Source organism: Lontra canadensis, unplaced genomic scaffold (genome assembly GCF_010015895.1).
Source record: "Lontra canadensis isolate GAN:19392208 unplaced genomic scaffold, GSC_riverotter_1.0 scaffold56, whole genome shotgun sequence".
NCBI lineage: Eukaryota > Metazoa > Chordata > Mammalia > Carnivora > Mustelidae > Lontra > Lontra canadensis.
The window spans coordinates 1,087,449-1,094,890 of NW_022631050.1; positions in this window are offsets into that span (position 1 = coordinate 1,087,449).

Genomic DNA, 7,442 nt, shown 5'->3' on the forward strand with positions numbered 1-7,442 from the left:
AGTACATTATTGCAGCCACTGTGGAAATCAGTATAAAGGTCCCACAAGAAGAAGTACCCAACAACAAATTGATTCTATTCTATTAAACATATAAAGTAGGGGCGCCTGGGTGGCTCAGTGGGTTAAAGCCTCTGCCTTCAGCTCAGGTCATGATCCCATGGTCCGGGATCAAGCCCCGCATCAGGCTCTCTGCTCAGCAGTAAGCCTGCTTCCCTTCCTTTCTCTCTCTGCCTACCTCTCTGCCTACTTGTAATCTCTGTCAAATAAATAAATAAAATCTTTAAAAAAAAACATATATAGTTCTTAATAAATCATGAAGGTATAAGATCAACATAATACCTAAATATACCGGGTTGGTACAAATAGTGCATGGAAATCAGATAATATATGAAAATATCTATGGCACTACTTGACATAGTAAGTATAATAAAAATTAGCCAAATGTAATAAAATGTTAATTTCCATTTACAATGTCATTGCCCTCTGTCAGCAGGGAAGAGGCCCCAACAGCCTCTGCAATAGCCTAGTCCTAGGAGACTAATGACATCTGCAGAGAATCACATAATGTTACAGTACATGGGCAGCTCTTCCATGTGTTCCAACCCAAGGGGTTCATTACAGGTATGAGCCAAGACTTCTGTGGCCCCCTGCAACAAGGGCCTTTAAGCTGGAGGAAGGTAGACTTGAGCCACTCACTATGAAGAGGTTTTCTTGTGATTCTAGTCATAGTTGGGAGGCACAAGGGTCAAGGAAGAGCAGTTCTGGACCACGGTGAGGAATGTGACTTTCAACAGCCTTTTTCTCCCTCCTAACCCATATGAGCTGTTTGAGAAATTAAGTAAACTTTGTGCTGCAGAGTATTTACAAAAGAGGAGCTCTTTCTTGCAAGAGATGTTAATGTGTGATCAACAAAGGTAAAAAGGCCTTTTTCAGAATGTCTCAGTGAAACTCAGTAGGTAAATCTTTGTACCTTTCTCTCATTACCTGTCACAAAATGGTGAACCTAAAACACTCAATATACTTACTACACCCTTTGCGAAGAATGCTCTTTTATTTTTATTTCTTATCCTTTTTTTCTTTATCCTTCTTTCAAAATCCCAATATAAATGTCTTCAACATCTGAGAAATCTTTTCTGAACTTCCAAGGCAATAGTTACCTTCGTTTGTGTTCATACAGTATCCTGTTATATCTCACTTTTTATTTTAGTTGTCACTCACTGTCTACACTTCTTCAATATTATAAAGTCCTCTATGATAGAGGCAGTATGTGTGATAGAGACATTTACATTTGTGGTCTGGACTGAGAGAAATTCAGTGTATATTTGACCAGCAAGTGAAATAATCTATATAAATGGTATCCAAATTGAGGAGGAATTCCCCCAAATCTCAGAGATTTGCTCTGCATCACAGAGATGGTAAACCTCAAAGATAATTATAGTTTGTTTTCAAAAGTTTGCATTGGCCAGGGATTATCTTACTCTAACCACCAACTATGACCTTAAGATAAAACAGCACATTTCATGATACTCTATAATGGAATCTCTACTGGTATGATGGTTTAAAATTATGTTCTCATAAAATAAAATAGGACAAGAAATAAAGAACTGCACTATTTCTACAATCCAAGTTAATGACCCAGATTCCTTTTATTACTAGACATGCAGAACTTCATCACTCAGTGAGTGCTATGGAAAGAGAAACCTTGGCAGATCTGATGCCAAAACCGGTCAGCTGGTCCATGATGTTTCAGCTTCAACTTTTCTCAGTACCCTTAACCAGTTCAGAGAGAGTCTGTTAATACTAGTTATTAAAGACCCAGTGTCTCTGAATCTCTTTAAAACACTAAGTCATGGGGGTACCTGGGTGGCTCAGTGGGTTAAAGCCTTGGCCTTCCGCTCAGGTCATGATCTCAGGGTCCTGGGATCGAGTCCCACATCAGGCTCTCTGCTCAGCAGGGAGCCTGCTTCTCCCTCTCTCTCTCTCTGCCTGCCTCTCTGCCTACTTGTGATCTCTGTCTGTCAAATAAATAAATAAAATTTAAAAAAAAACACTAAGTAATGGATCATCTCCTAACTTATTGTGAGATGGGGAAGAAATATCATTTTGCCTTTACAGATGGAATATTTGAAATGTAAAATAGCGTATCCAAGGCCAGACAGGAACTCAGCACCATGATTAAATAAAAACTCTGAGTTCCCAACATCTAAGCCTTGGCAAAGGAATTTGTCACATTGCCTTTTTATAGAGACAGCATGGAAACCCAGGGGGGATGCATAAGAAAGAACTATGAATTTTAAAGCAGTATGGAAATCTATTTAATTTAGGCTGAAGTTAATAGGTAATCAGCTCAATTCCTCCCCCTCCTGCCCATATATAGCTGGCTGTCAGGCCAGCAATTTAGGTAACTTAGAAGGACCAGGAAAGGCTGAATAGTGACAGAAGTGAGCAAGAGAAAAGACTTCCATGCTGTATCTGTAACTTACACAGAACTTAAAAGAAGTATTAGCACTAGCAAGACATTTACCTACTTTGGGTTATTCTATTCACTGAGAATAGAGTTTTATAACCCATGGTAGGATTTTATAACCAATTTAAAGAAGTTGTTCATCCAGGGAGGTCTTTTTTGCTCTGGGCTCCCTGATTCACATTCCTGGTAGCATGTGCTTATATCACTCTGACTTTATTTAATGACTAATCAATGAAAAAGTAGGTGCATCCCACAAATCAGCACAGGACAAGAGTTTGCATCATGCTTGCTTCACAGAAGGCAAAGTTCATTTTATAAATTCATCATTGAGGGATCTGATTTCTGATACCAAGGACAGCCTCTATCCCCAGAAAGTAATTTGCCTTCACACAGATATGATCTGGCTTTAATAGCTGAGAATGGGGTTGTGGGATAAGGAGAGCACTGGCCATAAATGAAATGTTCCCTTCTTAGAGTTCCTCATTTGGACACTATTTGACCTTCAGTGGTTTCTGATTCTGTGAAATGAGGTAGAATCACTGCCTGCTGAGGGGCAGAGAGGAGAGTCTTGAGAATGAGTCACAGTGGCTCTCTATTCAGGTGATTTGCAATATCAGAAGCCAGGAAGCTGACTCTCCCAGAATCTCTCTCTCTTTCGCCTACCTGCCCCCTTGATATACCATTATAGTCACTAAAGGGAAACATGTCAAAGCTATTGCCCCCAGGTGTCTAGGGGTAGTATGTTCAGGTGACTGTCTGACCCTTGCTGACAGAATAAGGATGACAAAAATAGGACTATGGTTCTCACGTCTAAAAGCAGTATCATTTGCATAGCATTTTCCCATTTCTGCAGGATATCCCCCTCACAACCCTGTAGGGGTTGGGGAGCAGGGCAGGGCTTATCATCTCCATGTGTTAGATGAAGAAACTGAGACCCATTAGAATTCCATGACTTCCCCAGCGTAGTATAGTCAGTAAGTGGTCAAGCCAGGGCAGAACTTCAGAACTTCCCATGCCAAGTCCATCTTGTTCCTGTGCCCAGGCACCTGTCCTCCTCTCTTAATCAAAGCAAACTATATTCAACCCAGTGAGAGAGAGAGAGAGAGAGAGAAAGAGACAAAGAAGATAACTTCCCAGGATCTTTCCAGTACCAGGTATCAATCACCTTATTGGTAATCATAGCCCTCTGAGAATCAACTGCAAAATTTAGGAAATGGATTTTCACAGCTTTTGCCGATCACATTGGAAGGAGCCTTTTGATGGGAACCAGACCATCATACTCCATGAAGGATGATAAATTGCCATAATGCTAAATATTTATGTACTTATTCAAGTATTATGTGTCAGGAGCAAGCAGCTTACAATTCAGCAGAGAAAACAGGCATTAAATGAGTTAGTGCACAATGACTTAGCAACAGCAGTGATATTTACTAAATGACAGTGCCCTGAACACTGGCTAATATGTGATGAACTTCTTACCAATAAACAAACCACAAGTTGTAAGAGAAAATCACAGAAAATAAATAAAGCCACTTTTGCAGACAATATATTTGTGGAGTTGACAAAAAAATTTTTTTTTAAGAGAGACTGTAAGCTCTAGGGAACAAACAAATAAAAACAAAAATGCTGAATAAAAGACTCTGTAGCCTCCATGCCACTTGCCACTTAAGAAAGTAAAGATTTTTCCAGACCCTTGTGTCACTCTGGGAAGTTGACTGCCTTACAGCTCAGGTGTGCATTTGCCTGCTTAAATCTGCCTCTGTTCCAAACAGTTTGCTATGCTCTATATATAGAGATGACTTCACCCTCTGTTGGAATGCAGCAGCTGTTCAGCAGTGCAGATATGCTACAAAGACTCAGGCCATATCTAATTGAGCACTTCAGTGCTGCAGAGATAGGCGCCTTGGAAATATTTAGATAAAATGCCTGTGGCCAGATGGAAGCTGGCCAGCACACCAGGATAAAATCTTCATCTCACAGGACTTGCCAGGGAGTCTTGGTAGGAGGCTCCATGAAAGGAGGTGGGGTGGGGAGGGATGCTGCTTTGTCCCATTCATCCCCTTTGCTGCAAGCATGACACAAAGAATAACAGGGAAGAGGAGAAATCAGCATTTTGCTGCTTCTTCCTTCTCCCATGGCAGACCAAACAGAGCCTTCCCTCTGTGAAAACAATCTGAATGGTAATGATGCCTACATGTCAGAAAGGCTCTGTTTTAAAATTCCTCCACAAAACTGTTTTTTTCCTCTAGCTCCCAGACTTGCAGCCCTGGAAATTGGTTGGCAGGTATAGATAAAGCAGGCGTTGCCCTCCTGCTATTGCTAGATAGGTTGGTTGCTCAAAAAACTTTTATAAACATATTTTTAAAGCTTAACAATACCAGAAAACATTTCAAAAAGTGATAGATCACAATTACCTTTTAAAATGTGAAGGAGGGGCGCCTGGGTGGCTCAGTGGTTAAGGCCTCTGCCTTCGGCTCAGGTCATGGTCTCAGGGTCCTAGGATCGAGTCCAGCATCGGGCTCTCTGCTCAGCAGGGAGCCTGCCTCCTCCTCCTCTCTCTGCCTGCCTCTGCCTACTTGTGATCTGTCAAATAAATTTTAAAAAAATCTTTAAAAATAAAAAAATAAAATAAATAAATAAAATGTGAAGGAAAGCCCTCCAAAGTTGACAAAAAATTATTGTTGTTCATTTTACTATCGTAAGCCAAAAAAGAAGTTGTAAAATTTCCCAGTAACTTCTTTCTCACAGCTCCTAAATTGTCTGAAAAATTGTTTTTCAAAGAAACAGGAAAACACTGCACAATGAAGAAGAGAACAGAGGTAAATGTCATCTACGAGTGAATGCTGAAAGTCGTGCAGAAGAGCAAAACCCAATGAATGTTAATAAAAACACAATGAGCTTAGTTATATTAAAAAGGTGAAAAGTGTTATTGACACGAAAGAAAGTGGACATTTATTCTATCAGTAATTACCATGTTTTTAGGTAAGACAAAATCACTAAGATTGGATTTTTCAGCTTTTAGAAACAGATTTTTTTGTCCACATATCTGCATGTATTATTTTTCAGTTCTCACCAAAACACTGTGTATACTATCAGCTCCATTTTAAAGGCAAGGAAAAAAAAAAAAACCAGAAAGGTTAACTTGCTTATTCAAAGTCTTAACATTTATTATAGAGTCCAGTTTTGATTCCAGGTTACCTGATCCTAATATCCATCTGACCACTGCCTATTTTTGTATGACCTATTACACTAGGCATTTTTTTTCCATAATTGAAAAAAACTCACAACAGGAATAATATTCCGTGACACAAGAGAATCGTATGAAAATCATAGTTCAACATTTGTAAATGGTTTTATTGAAACACAACCACATTGTCAATGATTGCTTTTGCATCAAGGCAGAGTTAAGCACTTGTGATAGATACTGAAAAATACGTGAAAAAATAAAGTAAAGCAAATAACCATCTTCCAGGCTGAAATAAATATAACATTCAATAAATGCATTATTAGGTATTTAAGAAAGGAACAGTAAATGAAATCCAGAATACTTTGAATATGATGACAAAAATGAATTCCATGCTCAAAACTTGGCCATTGGTTATTGTAAGAGGTATATTCCCCAAAGAAGATGCATATACCAAAATAAAACATTCCCTATTTTAAGTAGGTAGACTGGTGTGATTCACTACAGCCATATTATCTTATATCAGCCAAAGATTTAGAAACTTAATTTGTCCAAACAAAAATTCATGGTTCAAGTTTGAATAAAGACATGAAAACATCAAGATTACTACAAACTCTAAAAATTTAAGAACTATACTCATTTATTGTTACCTATTTTCATTTTGCAAATATTTATAATGTTAGGCTCAAGGTACTGTGTTAGACAAGGCATCAGATTACAGAATGCGATAAGAGGTTTGGTTTTATCTGATGGTGATGGAGAGCCACCGAAGTCTTTCAGATATGAGAGGGACTTGGGGATTCTAATAGGGAAGTAGTCAGTGGGTAAAGAGCAGTCCACAAAATGAGAGGTATATAGGTAGAAGAGGAGAATAAAAATGTCACCAAAGATAAAGGACTAGAAACTTCAAGAGGAAGGATATAATTTGTAGTGTCAAATGCAAAGGCAAGTGTGTAAGGCAGGATTTAAAAATATCCACTGAACTGGTCAATTAGAAAATCACTGGTAGCTCCAGTTTCAGAGGAATGATAAAGCCAAACATACTGCAATGGTTTAAAGAGTGAATTTAGAAGAAATTATAGATTACTTTTACCAGAGATTTAGAGGACCAAAGAAGAGAGATTGGACAGTGGGTAAGGAAAATCAAAAGACAAGGGTATTTTGTTGTTTTCGTCATCGTTGTTGTTCATTTTCCTTTCTTCTTCCTATTTCAGATAAGAAATGCTCAAACATGTTTATTGACTGAGAAGAATGAGCCAGGAAACAATTAACAAAATAGGGTTAAAGATATCCACTGACGAAGTTGAACGTCTACTGGAGCAAGTCTTGGCAGAGGGGGAGGAGATGGGACCATAAACACTGACAGAATTTAAACAAAAAGTGGGGTATCCTTCCTTCTGATACTAGAAGGATGAGATTGATGATAGATATAAACCAGCCTGCAAGGCTGAATGTTGAGAGGGACTCAGAGTCTATCATAGCTATGGCCTTAGATTTCTCGATGAAGGAGGAGACAGGTTCATGGACTGAAAATGAGAGGCAGGCATTGAATGGGAGTTTGAGAAGACCAGGGAATTTTTGTAAAACATACATACTCAATGATGCACCTGCAGGCATTTCCTTCCTCTGTTCTCTTGTCACTATTATTTAAACATCAGGTAGGCACCCTAGAATCTGCAAAGGGACTTTCTCAAAATGATCTTAAATACCTGTCCCCACTCTATCTGATGCCTCTTCATGACTTCCTTTTGTTTAGTCTTCTCTTACATTATTTTCCACCTTCTGTTCATC